The sequence below is a fragment of the Prosopis cineraria genome, unplaced genomic scaffold (genome assembly GCF_029017545.1).
Source record: "Prosopis cineraria cultivar Desert tree isolate PC_DT_omini unplaced genomic scaffold, ASM2901754v1 PC12, whole genome shotgun sequence".
NCBI lineage: Eukaryota > Viridiplantae > Streptophyta > Magnoliopsida > Fabales > Fabaceae > Prosopis > Prosopis cineraria.
In genome coordinates this window covers 35589803-35611803 of record NW_026555343.1, presented here as the reverse complement: position 1 = coordinate 35611803, position 22001 = coordinate 35589803, and positions in this window count along the sequence as shown.

Here is a 22001-nt window from a genome sequence, read left to right as displayed (position 1 = left end):
CTAGTAGTGCACCTATTAAATTAACGCTATGGATACTTCTATCAATTTCTCACTTAGGCTTATCATGCTCCTAGGTAATCACATTGTGGAGTATTTATTACTTTTAGTTCATGTCAGCAATTATTGACAAATGATAAGCACAATAAGCATTAACATAAAAAATTAATAGACGTTGTGGCAAGTTAACGACTTGGTCACTTTCATGCCAAACTTTGGTAACAAATTAAATATTTTTCCATTTTTTCACTTTATGCTAATGCTTGCTCTTCACCAACCATTTAATGGGTATTTTTGTCGCTCTACTAAAAAATGTGCAGGTATTATTGATTCTCAATCGTTTATTTATGTTAATAATTTCACTTTTAATCACATTAAATCACTATCATGGAACCGCCTTTCCAATTCCATGGGTTCTGTTCAATAACACGGGAGACATTTGTGGATTTGTTGGCACTGCATTTATTTAAAATAATTATAAAAAATGTTTTGAATTAAAAATAAAAAGTCAAAAAGGAAAATTATTCCCCAAGTAATAAAAGTTGTTTAAGGCAGTGTTTACAACTAAAGTACTCCTTCTAATTCTTATATAAAGCACTTTTTTTAAAAAAATTATCCTTAATATTAGAGCAATCATTTTTTTAAAATTTTACCTCTTATTTATTCACTATCTTTTAAACACATAGAACATAATTATCACTGTTATTAATTGCAAAATATGATAAAATTTTAAAGTTACATTTTCAACCACTTTAAAGATATAACTAGAATTCTTAATAAATACAAAATTAGTTAACTTTACTTGTACTAGAGAGTGAAAGGAGTATGTAAAAGACCATGAAAGGATGTATACTTATATTTAAATGAAAACTTCATAATAGAATTTTTTTTTAACTGTAATATTGACTTATAAAATTTTACAATCATCTTATATTATTATTAAATTTTCTCATTGTTTATTGTATATTCCCTGATATAAATGTATTTTAGCTGTCCTTGCTCATTTGATGACGTCCAGTCTAAATACCAGCTTCATCTTTAACCATGCTAAAATATTTTTCAAGTAATAAATATCAAATTTTAAAATTTATCTCTGGATAGAGATCATGTTTAATATTATTATACGGAATCTGAAAATGAGTTGAGCTATCACTTTTAAAAATACATGGAAAAACCTTACATTGATGACAATATATATGACATGATTAGTTGCTGCCCAATTTATTCTGATGTTTAAGCCACCACACACACACACAACACACATATATATATATGATTTAAGATGATTATCAGTATTGAGAATTTAATACTTTCTTTAAAATTATATTTGACTTTACTGTAAATTATTAAATTGACCTGAGATTAACCTTTATAATTTCATGACTACATGGAATTAAATGTTAAATGATTAATATAGTAGGTTCAAAAATGGAAAGGAATAAAGAGAAAAGTGGGGAAATAAGTACATGCAATGGAACCTTGCTTGGTGCAAATTGCAAAAGAAGGTTAACAAATGGAACCAATCACGCACGAGCCGTAAACGGTGTCCCCAAGATCTATTAATAATTGAATTAATATCATTAACAATACAAGGTCATCGACAACACAAATTTGTTTTGCTAATGAGCTTAGTTCAATTATTTATAAAATTTGTAGTGATTAATTTCTTATATAAGATTTCAACATTATTCTTATTAGAACATAAAAAAGTTCTATACAAAAATTAAAAGATAAATCATAAGTATATAAACTTAAAAAATATATAACCAAGTAATTTTAAACTATTTTGGCAGAGTATATTATCTTTAAATATATTTTAATATAAAAAATTTAATATGATATTAAAGTCATTCTATCGGTGATCAAAAAAATAGAGAGAGAGAATGAGAGATAAAAAAAGAAACAACAAGAGATTAAAAAAAAGAAGATAAGAAAGAGAGAAGGAGAAGAAGAAAAATTAAATAAAGCTGAAGTCTCTCAAACAAAACAAAAAGTGCAAGTCCAGGCGAAATGAAGAAAAAAATAAAAAAATAATAATAATAACAGGGAGAATATTAAAATATAAAAAAATTTACATTTAAAAATAAAAAAATAGATCACAAGTATACAAACTTAAAAAGTATTTAATCAAATAGTTTAAATATTTTGATGAAGTATACTATTTTTAAACATATTTAATATAAGAAATCTAATAATCTCCCCAAACAAAAAATATTTCTCTCAAATATTCCTTATGTAAAGATCAACTTAATTACTATAGTATATCCAAAACTAAACTTGAAAATTTGATTAAACCAAGTATTAAAATATTAATCCTTTGTCAGTTGATGCAAGTAACCAGCGGGATATTTAACTGTAAATAATGGAATATCCCATTTAACTATGCTCAATTGCTCATATGTATGCGCATTTATCACCAGTGATAAAGCCCTAACCTCTGTGATAGTACACCATGACCCACTTACACAAGCCATCACCATCATCATCATCGATATTCAATTCTATATCAACATCATTGGATGGGTCCGCAAAAGTTAGGCCAACTTGAACCTCGAATTGATTGGATTTACATGCTATTGAATGATCAACTTTTTTTGTTTTTCTTCTTTTATTCTTGAAAATCAAAATCAGTTAAAACAAATAATTAGCGAGATAGTAAGAATCAAGAGTCTATATATGGTTTTGCCAAAAAAAAAAAAAAGGCCAACGATTATTACAATGAAATATATTACCCTTCTTATCTTAATATAAGATCTAGTTAAGAGATTTATTTTGATCCTAAATATAAGACCTTAATCTCGGTATCTATCTCACTTAACATTTTCCCACATTGCCCGGATTAAATTCGCTGTTTTTTTCACATATTTATCTCTCACATTTATACCATCATTTAAAGAGGAGTATTATTTTAGAAAAATGACAAGTAATTTTTATACAATAATGAACATATAATTAATCTTCTTTTTAAAATTTTTAATTAGTCATATGGATACATTTCAATGAATAACATATAGTAATACAAGTAGTAGAATCCTATAAAGTTTTAAGTTTTACATATAAAGGAAACTTTCGATGAATAAAATATAGTAATACATGTGGTAGAATATGCTGTATGTGTTACGAAGCACTCCAACTTAACATGTGATCATGCATGCATTGTATTATTACATATCAAATACATTACATAATCAAAACCCTTGAAACTACTATAACAAGGATATTTATGTCATCAATATTGAAATTTAGTATTATTTTTAAATTAAACTTCTCAATAAATAAAATATTAAATGAACAAGATGCATAAACTATCTTTTTATTTTATTTTATTTGTATGAGTAGTTGAATTAAGCGACCTGTGTTTGTTTTTCACACATGCTGGCCCCTTTTTTGTTCAATTTTTTAAATTAATATTTATTAAACACACATATATGTACACATATTGTTGACAGAGAAATAGAGAAGCAAGGAAGGGTAGAAGGGAACCACTCACATGCAGAATTGCATGGAGTAAATGGATGGTTTGTATCGTATGGAATCTGAATTATCTCATGTCTCTTTCTTTCGTTTCATGCTTCAGTCCCATATCATTACTCCTCTACTGCAAAAAATGATTTTAAATTTTTAGTAAAATGAGAGACCTATTTAACCTTTTTAATCAGAGATCTTAAGTTGAAGTTCTAAAAATGCAACTCAATTGATAGCAGAGTTTTTACTTGGAAAAGTCTTATCTCAATTCAATCTGGATTAGTTTGAGCGTGTTAAGTTGTTTTTTTCCTTTTGATGCAGGGCAGGGCGAAGAATACTTGATGTTCCAAGAAAAGAGATATACTTTAAATTAGAGATCAAATATAGTATTTTTGAAAATTAGCTAAAAAAAGTTCTCCCTATATAATAATTAAATATAAAGAAAAATACCACATCTATATTCTCTCTCAACAACAAAGTAAATGAGAAAACTTGTAATAAAAAAGTCATAACATGCTAATTCCTCCATCCCTATATATAAAAATCTTTTAAAATTTTTTATCTCTAAATATAGGAGTTGTTGCATTTGTTTTAATAAATGGACTATTATACCCTTATTAAAATTAAAAAGGAAAAAAGACAAGTACTCTCATTAATTTACTTTAAAAAAAGATATTCATTTTTATTACAATAATTAGGGGCAAAAATAACTAACTTTTATTGATTTGCGTCATTTGATTAAAAATATCTTATATATAAAAATAAAAAGAGTAAATAGAATCAAAAATTATTTTTTCATGCTTTAAATAGGCTAGAAGGGAGTATTTTCTTGAGGAAGTACAGTTGCTAAATTAAAGGTGTACGATCTTCAAAAACTCCATGGCCGAAATATCCCAAAATAGATAACAACTCCTTGCATATTTTGCAACTGCGATAATGAATTTTTAGTTCTTCAAGTTTGGTTTCAATTATTGATTTGATGCCTTAAATTTAATTTTTATTGATTTAGTCTTTTTATGTTTTATTAAATTATCTTGTTAATCTTTTAATTTTAGATCCAATTGACACTTACATTAGTCTAATATTATGTAAAGTATGTTGATGATTTCACACACACACATGTACTTATGAAATTATAAAACTCTTAATACAAAATATGAATATCTTTCATTTAGTCTCAAAAAAAGGTGTTCCTTTTTTTTTCCCCTCTTGGGGCCAAAAGAGAATTGATTATTAATTGAATACACAAACAGTTCAATTTACTTAGTATTTAAAAGTAAATATTTACTACTTTTCATAGGTCACCAGTCATTGTGCTTCCACTAGCCTTAGTGGCCATTTCCTTTGGATATCAGCATTAATGGCTGAGAACAAAATATTGCCAATGCCATTCATTTATCACATTTTTCACAGTAGTACAAGTATTGTATGATACTCTTTCATTCCAATGTAATAATTTTTTTGGGAGGAATTTTATATGCAAATTAGGAGATAATGGAGATAAAAGTCATATTCCAATAAAGTTTAATAATGAAATTACAAATTTACTTTTTCAAAAAAAATTATAAACTTTCATTATTACTATAATATTATTTTAATTTTATCTCCACTTAAAAGTAATATTATAAAAGCATCATTAAAATCTTTATTTTCCTCACATTGTCTTATATTTGTTGAGACAGCAAAATACTTCCAAATCAATTTTATAATTTTGGACAAAGATAATAAGATACTTTGAAAAAAATAAAATTTCATTAATGATACATTTTTAATATTATCCTCATCATTTTATTCTCTCCCTTTTTATATTCTTGCACACATTAAGTATTAAAACAAGACATCTTTTAAATTTTAAATTTTTTTAAAAATAAAAATTATAAAGTATATTTTAATGAGTTTTATTAGTATGTGTAATTTTTGTTTAAAAGTATCTTATGAATTAGATAAGTTTTGGCAAAAGGAAAAACTAAAATGAGGTAAGATTTATTGCCTCAAATCTCATCGGAACATCTCATTAATAGATATTAGCTATAAGTTTATGTATATTTTTTTTTTTTGCATGTAAAGATGTTAATGAGCTTTTAGAACCTCACTCATTTAGATTTTTTATTTGTAAATTATACTTATCTGCCCTTACACTTAAATCCTATAAAAAAAGTAAAGAAATATTGAGAAAATATAAAAGAAAAGTTGCATAAACAACAATTTAGTAAGAAATATTAAAAGAATAACAAATTACTGCAAATAAATAAATAAAATAAAAAGAGTGCCATTTTCCTTAACTTTGTGAATAACGAGCTCATTTTTAATTCTAAATTTACACGTTGATTGATATAGAAATTCTTAAAAAGATAATATCATTATCCTTCCGTTTAAAATATAAATATTTTTAATTAAATATTACTCTTTAATAAAATAGTTATCTATTTTTTTAACTAACTTTATCTTTCTATATTTACTTTATTAAATATTTTATAATAAATATGAAGTTATCATTAATAAAGATAATTTTAAAAAAAATAATAATTATATTTTAAAAAATTTATATTTTTAAAAAGGGAGAGTAATTATTAGATTAATTAAAAGAGCATGCAGGTGCAGCACTGCATGGTGCATGGAATCTGAATTGTCTCATGTCACTTCTAGAAAAACTGCTCTTGTGGTACGAAAGGGATTATTTTTTTAAAAGAAAATAAATTATTGGTTAATTTAATAATTAATAAATTAATATATTTATTGTGGCCGCCCTTTTAAGGGGTCCTCCTGACCCACCTCCATCCATTGTGTTTCCATTTTCCAACACTCTTTCAGTGGCCATAATAGTCAATGTCGACATCCCGCTTCAATTATTATATTTTAAATAAGTAGAAAAAATAATTTAAAAACACATGATACTGGTTCAAAAGTAAAAATGAAAAAGGTGGCTAGGGTTGTTTGCTAATAAATCTCGACCGTCCGGTTTTATTATACAATCTTTTTCATATTTTAAAAGATATATAATATGAAATCAAATTAAAATATGTTAACTACTTAAAAAGTGATCATTTAAAATAAAATAAAATAAATGGATAATTAAATTTTTGGTTTCTTATGTTTGTTTCAGTCATTGATCTAGTCTTTAAAATTTAATATTTATCAATTAAATTCTTAAAATTTTACTACCATACAAAATTAGCTCTTATAGCTTGAAGGAGATGTAAGGTCCAAGTAAAAAAAGAATGTCGAACGAGTTATAAAAAGGGGTTAAATGAAAGAGGCTTATAGACACAAGTGATATAATTTTGTATGGTTATACAACTTTAAGAATTTGATTGGTAAAAATTAAATTTCAAATATTAAATCAATAGCCGATTCAAAATTTAAAAGCCAAATGCATTGCAATCCCTCAAAAAAAAAATGACACCATTGTTTTCTACTAAGAGGGAAACCTTTCCTCTTGTGAAGGAGGTCATAGGTTTGAAATTGTGGGTGTGCATGTAAGTGTGTTTATTGGAACCTTGTAATGAACATATATGGTTTTCAATTCCATAAAAGGAAAAATGACAACTAAGGAACTTTCAAAAAAGTTTTTTTTTTTTTTGCCAGAAAAGATGATCTTTTCTTAAGGTAAAGAAAAAGAAAACAAATCATATGAACAAAGGTCCAACAATGAAAAGGTATATAACTAATAACAACCCAAAAAACACAAATCAAACCCTAATAACAAGATCAAGGAAAATCGCCACTGTCAAGTTTGCCAACAAATTTTCTACATCATCTGAAATCCATAGAAAGAAAAATGTTGTCATCAATATCGATGCCATTGTAAGGGTGGGGATTCAAAAAAACATCCCAAAGGTCCCACCCCTTTTATAGGCAAAGAATCAATCAGAATTGATTGTTGTGAGGTTGTCATAAGAGAACTCATAGAAGCAAAACACCCACAAATTCCAAATCAAGGACCAGCTGAGATCTCATCAAGCCATCACCAAGACAAGAGAAATTATAGATAAAATTCTGAAATTTAACTAAACAAACACACTACTAACAAAAATACCATCAACATGAAAACAAAAAATTACAAACATCCCCTCACCCAACCAAAGCCAAGAAAAGGGGACACCACAAATGCCACTTGTATTGAGGCAAGAGATAAGCTCTCATTGGCAATAAGGATTTGGAGGGGGAAAGAAAGCTTGCTAAGAAGGTTAATATCAAATCAAGATTTTTTTTAAAAAAAAATCAAGGCCGAAACATAAAAAGATGTTGAGTATTGAATTTGAGTACTTGAATTGTGATGAGATTTTAATTTGACATTAATTTTCTCATAAGGTATTTGGCTGCCATTCTATGATATAAAGTTTTATTTTTTACCATCATCTCAATATAAAAATTGATTCCACTAAAATCAATTCAAAACAGGGTATGGATAACAATGTGGAATTGAAACCCTTATGTTCATTAAAAAAAAACAAGTTTTACAATTTTTTTTTAACATTTAACTTCCATTGCAATATATCAAAAGTCAACGGTGGAATAGAGGCAAAGTTAGATGAATCCACCTCACTAGATGCTAACTTTAGTTTCCGTTAACTTGTGAATAGTAAGGTGCTTTGCAAATTCTACAGTGATGTTGAAAATTCATAGGCGGCCATATAATTGTCTCAAAAAGAAAAATCCGTTATGGTATATTTATCAGAAACATTAATTATTAAATTAATCAAAAGCACGTTAACTTTTTAATTTGTATTGCCATGATTAGTCCCCTCAGGACAAACTAAAGTGATAGAGGGGGCGACAAAGTCATAATTCCAGTAAAGAATTGCCCTTTTGATATATTATATTATCATATAAAGTTTTCTTTTTTCTTTTTTTTTTCTTTTTTTCCAGTCATGCAGCATAGGCTCCACAAAATATTAAATAAACCTAGACTTTGATCTAACTTAAAGTTTGATATCTTTTATAAAAATGACTAGATTAGGTAACTAGTAATCTAGTTTGATCTAATTATAACCCGCAAATTAATAGGACATAAATTGGCCTATAGGATTAGGAAATTGATCCGAGAAGTCTAATACTCATTTAGCCTTTTTTTTTAAGAGATGATAATTTATTCCATCTAATAAACTCAATTAAGATAATAAAAATATTTATAATCATAAAAAATTTATAACAATCTCCAACAACAGCAGCAATTATTTTAGTTATGATTCAAATGCATAATTTCAACAACAACATTCAACAACATGTTTGATCTACATTACAACAATAATTTAGTAATACACTAATTCAAAATTATATTAAATATAAAAGTGAAATGTGAATAAAGAAAATATTGCGTTCAAACTCCAAACTATTCAACTATATTAAAAAAATTAAAATTATATTAAAATAATTTCATAGGATCGAACCAAACTAAATGGTCTAAGAGCTTGCTCTCCTATCCGGTCTAACCCAAGAAGTTAATCTAATCTTTTTGGTTTCTTTGATCCTTCGAACCAATTTTTTACTTAACCAAAGCTGACTGAGTTTGTCTAGATTGCACTAGGTTGGATAGGATAACTAAACTTTTGTACAATCCTGTAGTGGATATCCTTAATTTGCCCCACATTAAATTGAAAGGATTTAACATAACTCATATTAATTCGAATCAACTCAGATTAAGACTCTTTCATGTGAAAATTCTGCCACCAATGCTAATTAGTTTTTTTAATATGTAGATGTACTAAATTACTAATGAACAATAATTCATAATACCGAGCCACGTTCAAAGAACCTAGTGCAGTGCATGTGCCCAAAGTCCAAATAATGTCACTTAAGCATTAAGTGCTTTCACTATATTATAATTTGATTGAATCCCTCCAAAACAAAAACCATTGCTTTATATGGACTAGTTTTCAAAATAATTGCATGCCCACAATCCTTTCACTATATTGGTAATGGTAATGGTAATGTGCTGGGTACTTGACCCAAAAGGAAAAAAAAAAAGGTAAAAACTATGATTACTATAAGTAAAATTTTAAAATAGGTGATATAAATCTTTTATCACATTATTATTTCTCGTTAACTCAATTTTAATTTAAGATTTTATTCATGTGGACATATCTTTTTATCAAAAATAATTTTTAATTTTTCTTGACTTCGTGCATTAAAAATGTGGTTATTATTATTATTTTTGGCCTCTTTCGTCACAATATTAGTCATTAGATGGATTTTTATGTTGGAGAAAAGATAAGTAGGACAAATTGTGGTTGAATGGAATGGGAGGATTTGATTTTCTTTGAGGAAGGTCGAGAGCTCAAATATTCTTAAAAAGAAAAAAAAGAATTCAAACATATTGAATAAAAAGATTAATACTACAATCAATTGGATTTTATAAAGCTTAAAAGTGATCTAATAATAACAAGGTTTTGGGGGGAGGATAACTAGAGAGAGAGAGAGAGAGAGCGCGCGTGGGTTGCACAGGGGAGGTGGAGAGTGAGGTTAAAAGAAAGTGGGGATGAACGTGATGCATCACTTTCACAATAAAAGAGGGTAAATGGAATGAGAATGGTACTAAAATCTATCTACTAATCTGCTAATAAATTAATAATATTTTCAGACCACTGTCGGGATTAACAATAATTCTCTCGATCTCAATTTAGAATATGGACTTAACATATCAATATAAGATATTTTTTGTAAAAATAAAATTTTATTATTAATATTTTTTAACGTTATCTTTTTCATATTTTTTTAAAATTATTATTTTTATTCTATTTTATCTCTTTAATATTTTTTATAAATAGAATATTAAATAAAAGGTATTTAACTATTTATTGAAGTTTATTTTTGTTTTGGCTAAAGTATATATTTAGTTTTCTAATTTATATAGTATCTCATTTTAATCTCTTAACTTTATAAAGTATTTTTTTAATCTTTTAACCCTTACATTGTTAGTTTCATCCTAATAAATTTTTACATTGAATCTTCAAATATTGATAAAATATTATCAAATATGACATGTTAAGTTTAATTTTTTTAAATAATAATGATTGGCACAAAAATAATTATTTTAAACTAATGGTGTTAGTGTTAAGGGACAAAAAAATACTTTACAAAATTAAAAAATTAAATTAAAATTTTATATAAAATTAAAGGACTAAAAGTATAATTTAAATTTTTATTTTTTAAAAATAGAGTTATAAAATATATTTGACAAGCTTTACTATCTCGTGTGATTTTCTCTAAAATTACAAGTATTTTATAAATTGAAATGGAGGAGGTACTTTATAGTTTTTAAAAAAGTTAAATGTAACTTTACTCTCTTCAATCTTAGTTACTTTTGACATTTTTATCAAAAAAAATTTAAATCTTATTAACTCTATATAAAAATTTAATAAATTTTTAACTTTTATTAAATATATATACTTTAAAAAATAAATATTCTAGCATTTAATATACTCTCTCTACTCTAAACATAAGATTAGAGGAACACATCTTTTTAATTATACCTTTATTAAATATTGTATGTAACCATCTTAATAATAACTATTAAAATTTTAATATATTGTTTTTAAATAATTATAAAATCTAATTTAATATCATGTATTATTATTTTAAATTAATAAGACTTTTAAAAGATATTATTTGGAGGGAATAATTATGAGCATAATATTAAAAGGAGTTCAATCTCGATTTTTTGAACCCAACGCCGCCACCTCTCTGCACTTCCGGTGAGAAAATCCAACAATTCCATGGCCACGTACCTCCGCGCCGTTTTAATCAAAAACAATTCAGAGCAAGACTAAAACTTTATGTACCTAATTTTATATATTTAATATATTTTTATTCAATTAAATTATAATTAAATTATAATATATAAATTTTAATGTGTTCATAATATTAATATCAAAAATTTATTATAAAATAAATAATCTATAAAAGATATATGCCTTGATAATTTAGTTGAAAACAGACATATTAAGTATATAAAACTAAGGATATACTCCCTCCATTAAAAAATATAAGGTATTTTTTAAGGATTTGAATGTTAAAAAATAGAAGCATTTTTATTCTTTTAAGATGTAATCATTATCTTTTTTTTAAAAGTGTCCCTATTGATAATAACTTTATATTTATTGTAGGTTATTTAATAGGGATAGATATGAAAAGATAAGGTTAGTTAAAAAAAGATAACTACTTTATTAGAGAGTGAGATTCAGTTAAAAATATCATATATTTTTGAACGGAAGGAGTAAGTTTTTTCCAATAATTTATATGCTAATGAACTTGATCTAATGAATGAAATTCCTGACAACATAATAAATTAATTTTAATTTTTTATTAAAAGAGTTACTCATATTTAATGTCGACAACACTTGTAAGAGAAATTTTTACGTAGACTTGATATGTCACATCATTTATAGTTAGTCTAACTAAAATGTCTCAAGTCATTTAAATAAAATCTTATTTAATATTATTTTAATTAATTTTATTTTTATAATAGAATACATATTTATTTTTGCCTTTTATTTCTCTACTATCATTAATGTAAAAATTAATTTATATTTAATGTTATATGAATATCATATTTTTATTAAATAAATTACAAATAACATACAACATTAATCTGCTTAAATAATTTATAATTTCCTTAATTTTAAATCATAAAAAATTCAGATCCCCATTAAGGCATCGTGGGCTTGTGGCTTCAGCTTCATGTGCATGGCTAAAATGACTGGCTTGTTCAGAAGCTCTATTAACTTGATTTTGGTTATTTTCTTAGACTAGATCGTAGGGGTGTTCACGGGACGGGATAAAATTGGGACACTTCTGTCCCATGTCTCGTCCTGAAAAAAAAATCGAGACTGAATTTTGATCCCGTGTTCCTTCCCGTCTCGAAAGTCGTCCCGTCCTGTTAAGAGTCGGGATGGGACCGGGACTAGATCAGAATGTCTCACCGTCTCGATAAATGAAATAATATCAAAAAAAGATATGGATAATAATGTTTATTAAATTTTAAATCATATAATTTATTAAATTTAAAATCAAAACAACACAAGTACATAAATGACAATAATTTAAAATTAATTATTAAATTATATTAATCACAACTACACATTATAATAACAAATACAAGTGATCTTTATGCTATAAGATTAGCAACAACATGCAAGTCAAATACAACATCAAATTATTGTTATTCTACTTTAGTGAAGATGTGCTAAGCTAATTACTCTTCTAAAAATAAAGTAAGAAATACGTTATAAATAAAAGTTATTAAATAGATAGATATAAAAATAAATTATATTAATATAATTAATATATTATAAGGAAAGATATCACCATGTTTACTCCATGCCATTAAAATTATCAATATAAAAAAAATTTATGTTTAAATAAAAATTACAAGTATTAAATTATAATTGATATAATTAATATAAGTATAAATTATTTAATATAATTAATATATTTAAAATAAAAAATAATCTATATAATATTTGGGATGGGACGGGACGTCCCGATGGTAATTTCATGTCCCATCCCGTCCCGAATCCCTTTTTTGTCCCATCCCGTAAAGTTCTATCTTGATTATTTTCGGGCCGGGATAAGTCCCGTCTCCATATGATGGGACGATACCGAGCCAATCGGGATGGGTCCAGACTGAACACCCCTACTAGATCGTAATTAATTGGGTTGAGGATCAAGCCAGCTGAAAGCCGAATAATCCACATAAATTTTTATCATTATTCTTTAAAAAAACATAATTTTTAGTTTGTATAGATTTATCAGATTTTACTTTTTATTCTTATATTTTTTTTAGTGTTTTTAATTCTCATGTTTAAGAAATATTGGATGACTTTTGTTTTTAGATTCCTATAGTTTTCTATTTTTTCAGTGATTTTAGTTCATATAGGGACTGAAAAAATTAAAAAACTATAAAGCAAAACTTAATAAAACTATAGGATCAAAGATTATATTTTTTCTTATTATTTTTTATAAAAATAATTTTTTCATCCCAATTCTAAAATATTTTAAATCAAAATTATACAATCTCTCCATTAAAAAATATAAGATATTTTTTAATGAGTTAGATTTAAAAAATAAAGACATTTTTAATCTTTCGAAGTATAATCATTACCTATTTTTAAAAATGTCCTTATTAATAATGACTTTATATTTATTATAGGGTAGTTAATAAGGGTACATATAAAAAGATAAGGTTAATTTAAAAGTAAGTAATAACTTTATTTAGGGTGAGATTCGTTCAAAATGACTTACATTTTTTAACGGAAGGAATATATATTAATCAAGTTCAATAAATACTATTATAACTTTTGTTTTTTAATAAAATTTTAAAATTATCTTTCATTAATAGATATAACAAATTTATTTAAAAAATAAAATAATAAAAGATAATATTAAAATACTGATTCGTAATAATTTTTTCAAAATGTTTTACATATCAAGTTACTTCTAAAATTGATTAATAAAGTACGAGAGAGTAATATATTTAATGAAAAAATTGACACAGATTACAAAATCTCGTGCGTTGGACCACTAAGCCTATTTGAATGGTGCCAGGCATCTTAATCATTCGTACAATACTGACATTGCCACTAAGGTCCACGAATCATTCAATGTCCATCTTCCACGCATTCTTTTACCCTTCATATTTATTTATTTTTATTACTTATAACTACTCCATCAAATTTTTTTATAAATCATTTTTACTAATCTTATAAATATTAATTATAAAAATAAAAATAAAAATATAAAAATTTTAAATATATCTCTTATAATAAATCTAAAATAAACGAAATTATTTCAAATATATTTTAGATATTATTAAAAAGTTACACCATGATTTATAAATGAAATTAAATAAATTTTTTAAAATGTGTTTTATAAATGAGATTGAAAGAAGTAATTGTATTAGTAACAGTTTCATTTAAAATAAAATTGGATGCTAATATAATATCTCTTTTAAAAAAATTTCAAATCTTGATTCATTATATTGTAAGGGATTAGTCCTTCTATTAGACTCAACTCTGTTTGTTATTTATCTTATATTTCTAACTTGTTTATAGGAGACTTTTTTTTATTCTTTTTATATATCAAGTCATTATTATTTTCATATTTTTATTAATATTAAATATTGATTAGAAAAGATAAGTTCTTAAAATATTATATTTAATAAAAGTAAGTTTTTCAATTTTTATATAAAATTAATACTTTCCCAATCCTCTTTACAAGTCTTTTCTATCAATTTCATTATACTAATGTAAAAAAGTATAAAGAATAAAAATATATAAATTTTAAATATACTTCTACATAAAAAATTTAAAAATTAATTCATATTATTTTTTTTTATAAAAAATAATTTTAAAAATTTTTTTTAAATATATTTAAAAAATCATACGATAATTTATAAAGATGATCAAATAGACATTTCAAAAAATACTCCCTCTATTTTAATTATGTGATACTTTAAAAAAAATTTATTTCAAAATATAAAAAATCTAGATTAAGGTTTCATCAAATACGTTAATTTTAATATTATTTTTTTTCTTTATAATTAAATTTTATTTTTTTAATATATTAAATGATGAATATTTTTTAAAATTATATTTTTATTTTAAAAATATAAAATTATTAATATATTTAATAAAATTTATAATATATAAAATTTTTTTAAAAATATTTTATAATTTAAGATAAAGTGAGTAGTTTATAAATGGGATCGTGCGAGTAAGTTTTAAAGTTTTTTATATTTGCATTTGTTAATTCCACGTCAGAGCATTTATTGTCAACTGAAACGATTCCGTTCGTACAGACACCGAGTCTTTCAATTTGCAGCTGGTAAATTCAGCATCGGAACTGACCTCACACTGTAAACTATTCTCTCTACTCCTACGTACTCTCATAATATTTCCGTTTAAAATATAAATAATTTTTTAAAAATATTTACAAATCAATAAAGTTTTTATTTTCATAAAAGTATATATTATTTTTTATTTCATATTAATAAAAATTTATTGTTTAGTTAAAAATATATGAAAAAATAATAATCAATAACTTTTGTATAATATTTATGTCAGTTAAAGATTAATTGTTGTCAAAACTTAATTAAATATTTATTAATTTAGCTTAGTCTTTTTATTAACAAGTACTTTCTCTGTTTAAAAATATAACACATTTTTTGAAGAGTTGAATGTTCAAAAAATGTAAGATATTTTTAATCTTTTGAGGTGTAATCATTGTTTTTTTAAGTACCCCTATTGACAATAATTTTATATTTATTATAGGGTATTTAATAGAAATAAATATAAAAAGATAGAGTTAATTTAAAAGTAGGCAATTATTTTTATTGGGTGTGCCATTCGATTAAAAATACCTTACATTTTTAAACGGAGGAAGCATTCATTTGAATTTTAACAACCTATTTTAAATTAACAACAATTCATTCAAGCTTATTTTTCTATTGAGTTTTGACAATAATTAATCTTTAACTAATATAAATTTTATATAGATGTTTTTGATTGCTATTTTTTCAAATTATATTAAATCATAATATCTTTTTAAATTTTATATTTAATAATATTAATAATATTATGGTGCATATAATTAATATTTTTAAAAAAATGAGAATAAAATTATTTAATTATTCATGATATATTTATTGATAAAATAATTTTTTTGAAAATACTTTATACTGAACGGAGGGAGTAAAAACGTTTCGCGATTCACGAGGTACTTACTCACGTCAATCCCCTGTCCGTTTTGCATGTTTTAGTACTTATTTTTGCGAGTTTTTCGTTTTGACGAGCTGAAAAACTTATTTTGAAGGGCGGGCCCACTAAGTACTTTTTCATATCCTGAATTGTACAGTGTCATAATTTATAAGACAGTTTTGTAATCGTTCCGCATTTTAGAATGTAAAATATTTTAATAAAAATATAATTTTTTTAATTATATTTTTTTAAATATTCTAAAAAGAATTAATCGATTATTTTTTTCAAAAAATGCCCTTCATACATGCTTTTAAAAATCAAACTCCAAGTAATATTTAAGGAATTCAAACTGCTATCATTTATGCCACACTCTCGTTTCATTAATTATACATTTATTCTTTTTTTCAATATTATGTTGCTTCTTACTATATTTCCCTCTATCTATTTAATGTTTTACTAATAAATTTATATTAAATAAAAAGTATTTTTAATGTTTATATTTTTATATTTAAAAATAAGATTGTAAAATATATTTAATAAATTTTTTCTATTCTATCACTTGATATATTAAAAAATTTGAGAGTATTATTATCTTCTATTTAAACTAATTCAAATTTTCGTTTGCGGGACCATTAACAGTAGCCTCACGGGTAACTCAAGGAGTTAAGTCAAGTGGGTCACTTAATCAACTTTATTAATGTTTGTAAATTTATCAAAAAGTATATTACTCTTTTCTCAAACATAAGATACTTTGTAAAAATTAAAAAATTTAATTTTTTTTATAAATGCTCTTGTTAATTGTATTTTTTTAGATTTCATATGCTAGAAAATCTAGTCATAACCCTTGACTTATTCATTTAATGCAACTACATATCTCAAATTCAAAATCAAGATTTCCGACTAAACTAACTCAACTCTCTCTGCTAGTTAAACTGCTCTCATTCTTAATTATTAATTGTCATGTGATGTAGGAAAGGATTATGTAAAAAATGTATAGGTTATATGTTTTAATTAGAAGGTAATCTTAAAAAGAACTTATGATAATATTTTACTACTAGCCAGTAGCCAAGCGATTCATCTAAATGATTTTTTTTTGGGACCTACTCATCCAAATGATTAAATGTGGCAAATCAAACTTTAAAGGATAATCTTGGAAATTTGATTACTAATCTATGAAATATCTTCGGCTGAATTGGTCGTGGGAGAGAAACAAGCTTCACGCGGAAGAATTTAATTCAATGGAAAAAAGTAAAGCAATAAAAAGAAGGAATCGCGTGACCTATAAAATAACGTTTCACATGAAACGGAAAGAAATGGGAACTTAATTAATGTTTTGATAAAAAAATACTTAATTAATGTTTTGATAAAAAAACACTTAATTAATGTTTCATCAATGGAATTACATAGAGAATAATGATAAAATAAATAGAACACTAAGTGACTCCTGACGAGCCTCACCCAAAAAGGAAAAAAAAAACATCCTTTTATTTTGTGGTGAAGGGACATAAAAAAAAAAAAAAACTTATACGTGCGTGTGCGTGTGTGAGATTTTAGTCTTAGATATTACTCTTTTCTTCCTTAAATTTTAAAGATTATGCATCGTAAGGGTTTTCTCATTTTGGAGTCCATTACAATAATTTTTTCACCTGAGAGTCACTCCATTCGACAACAAATGCAGAATATTTTTAAATTTTAACCGAATTTCACTCTTAATAAATTAGTTAATTATTTTTAAATTAATATTATCTTTTCATATTTATTCTTATTTAATAGAATATTTTATTTAAATATAAATATAAATAATTTATTTATTAAGGGTATTTTTGAAGAAAAATTAATTTCACATTGAAATACTAAAAATAAAAATGCTTTACATTTTTTATCATCCAACCCAAGAAATTTTTTTAATAGAGGGAGCATCACAATAAAATTTTATATATTGTAAATATAGCAAATGGAGGACAAAAGAGTGGTTTTCAGAATTTAGTGCATTGGTGTTATTAGTTAGTAATACACTAATACTACATGAGAGAGACATATACTGACTTATTAAAATGTTGAACAAATTACACAAGACTTAATAAAATACGTGGAACAAATCATTTAGTGTTTTCAAATATAAACTTGGGGAAAACAATTTTGATATATTCAAACATATTCTTAGTGGCGATATTATATATAATATTTTAATGGCGTATACTCCCTCCGAAGTTCGAAGTTCAAACCAAAATTGCTAATTATTTCACAATTTCAAAAAAAAAAGTTACGTAAAATTTTAATCTATTAAAAATTGTATATTTTTTAATTATATCATTATTAAATACTATTTATAAGTGTATAAATGAAATTTCTAATGCATTAGTTTTTAAAAAAGAGTTGAATAAAGTGGTAGTATAATTGAAAAACAATTGTAAAATTACTTATCCTTTTGAATTAAGCAGAATAATTTTTGGTACTGCCATTGTTATCATGTTAATCATGCCTCATAGCTCTTAAGAATAGCACAATTTCCATAACGTTATATATATATATATATATATATTATATTATTTGATGATTTCAACTGATTTTGATATTCTGGAAAAAGAGGGTTGATGTCGATATTGGTATCATTTCTAATTGTGAGAATTTTAAAGCAAAAGAAAATATTTTGTGATGTGATATGGAAAAAAAAGAGATAAAGGAAAAAAGTGACGAGCGTAACGTGAAATGCAATGCAAAGCAACGAAAAGTAGTTGACTTAGTCAAGAGAACTTAAACGTCTGGATAGGATTGAGTTCGATGCAATGTATTAAAGACAGTAAACGTCCACACATTACAGTAGCTCTGCACAAAAAACAAGACGGTATTTAATCCTAACCCGAAATTCAATTTCTTTTATAAAAAGGATAGGTTTGACAATCTGTAGTTTAATTTTATTCAGTAATAATTCAAAAATTAACAGGACCAAACTTGATTTATAGAATTGAAAGACTGATCCTGTCAGTCCAGTACTCATTTAGCTTTTTTTTTCTCTTTTTATTCTATGAGAGCTAATAATCCATTCCAACATAATAAACTCAATTAAGATAGTAAAAACACTTATAATAATAATAAATTCATAATAATTTCCAACAATAAGAAAAAAATATTTTTGTTATAGTCTAAATGATTTAAATTTATAACTTTAACAAAAACAGTACTCAACGAAATTCAACAACACTATATTAAACAATAATTTAGAAACAAACTTAATAAATATTCATACAATTATTTCCTTAGCATCAATTACACTTCAAACATTTGTCAAAATAAATTAATTATAATTATAATAAAAAAAAATTAATAGGACTGAATTGGACCAAATGGTCTGGATGCCTGACTCGAAAAAATAGTCTGATCTTTTTAGTCTTGAAGGACCGGTGACTATATAGACCAAACAAGACTGAGACCATCTTGGGTTGAACTGGATCAGACAAGACTGAAAGATTTTTGCACAGCCCTACATTACAGGTCTCATGGTCTGGAAGCACTGAGTCCACAATACCATATTTCCTCCATTTAAAAATATAAAATTTTTTAATTAAACCTCACTCCTTTTAAATTAATAATATTTTTTTCATATTTATTTTATTAAACATCCTATACTAAATATAAAGTTGTTCATCAATAGAGGTACTTTTAAAAAAAGAGTAATGATTATATCTTGAAAGATTAAAAATCTCTTATATTTTTAAATATTAAACTCTAAAAAAATACCTTATATTTATAAATGGAGAGAGTATTAAATTTTAATTTTTCTCATTTTTTATATCTATATTTTTTATTTACTTTACCTGTTAACATTAATATTTTTAAATTGAATAAATTCTTTTATTATTAATATAGGAGTACAAGAAAAAAAAGATTCAAATCTGTCTAACTATTCTGGTTTTTGGGTTAATTTTGCGTTTGTCAAAATTGTTCGGCTCAAAATAGTCCAAAGTGGGCCAGTCTTTAAAACAGGTTAATGAGTCAAACCGAGTCATTTTTACATCTAGGTGATGGACAGGTTTTGATTGTTCGTATTGGTTTTTAGTCTTAAAGCACCGGTTTGAAGGCCATTTACAATTTGAAATTGAAGTCTTGTGCAAGTCACATTATATATACTTTCTTTATTTTCAAATACAAGAAAAACTATCATGTATCCAATCATCTACAGATGAGATCAAACTGAACGATCGGATTAGAGTCGTTAAAGGTTTGATTTAGACAAAAAAAAATTATTTTTGTGATTGAATTGAATTGAATCAGAGTTGAGTTACTATTGAGTCAGAAACTGAAGTCTAATCGAGAATCGAAGTGATTTTCATAAAATCATATGATTTTAAATATAATATTAAAAAGCTTAAAAAATTAAAAAAATAGATCATATTAAAAGCCAATTTTATTTTTAGATAATTCACATATATAAAATATGATTTGAGACTATTTTTGTGAAGATGTTGATAATTATATATGCAAATACATATATTATTGAGTTTATTCATATTTAATTTAATTAAGATTCACCTATATTTGATACGTTATAAAATTATAATTTATAACATTATTAATTTACAGTCACGTTATATCATTTTATTAATATACTACATATTTTTTCTTGTATTTATTGTGTATATACATTTAATATTATTTTTATTTAATTATTACGTCACCGGTTTGACTATTTATTCAATTTAGTTGGACCATATGAATCGTAAATTGCTGACATTTTTATTTAATATCCAATATGATTTTGAAAACATTGCATGTATCTTTGTTTTTATTGGTAAACAAAATTATGAATTTCAAGAAGTATTGATCACTTTTTTTTTCTTTCAAATTGTCCATCATGAAGGAAATGTTTATTTTTACTAGATAAATTATTTTATTAATTATAAGAATAATTTGATCCAAATTTTTTTATTTTAAATGTAATTATTATATATAATCAATTTAAATTACTCCCTTCATTCAAAAATATAAGATATTTTTGAGAAGTTAGATATTAAAAAATGTAAGGCATTTTTAGTCTTTCGAGATGTAATCATTGTCTTTTTTTAAAAAGCACCCCTATTAATAATGACTTTATATTTATTGTAGGGTGTTTAATAAAAATAAATATGAAAAAATAGGGTTAGTTTAAAAATAAGTAACTATTTTGTTGGGGTGAGATTTGGTTAAAAATATTTTATATTTTTAAATAGAGGTAGTATATGAATTAATTACTTTTTCTTGTAATTCCTCCGTCTCACATTATAAAATATTTTTAGATAAAATCCTACATACCAATAAAGCTCATTAAATATACTTTACAACATTATTTTTTAAGATAAAAATAAATTTTTAAAATGTCCTTCATTTAATATTTACTGATAAAAGAAATAATTAAGAGAAAAATATATATAAAAATAATATTAAAAATATAATTAATAAAATTTTATTTTTATTAAAACGTTTTATATTTTAAGGTGTTGATTTTTTTTTAAAAAAATGTCTTATAGGGAGTATTTGAGAAAGGGGTCCTACTCATATTCAGCGGTAATGCTTCATGGAAAAAGACAAATAAATAAAATAAAATAAAAAGATCTGACCCCAAAAAAAAAGTTAGTGCGCGCACATTCCGCCTCAATAATTGATTAAATTAAAAAAGAAAGTGATATTTAGACGAGAAGACGACATATTGAAGACTGAAGAGAAATCTGGAGGCGAGAAGATGAGGACACGAATCCCACGGAAGAAGGTGGGGCCCACTTGGAGTAAGTGAGAATAAGCGGAGTGTGCTGTGTGATGTGACTTGCTGCATCTGAAACATTCAAAGCTTTATATTATTATTATTTTTCT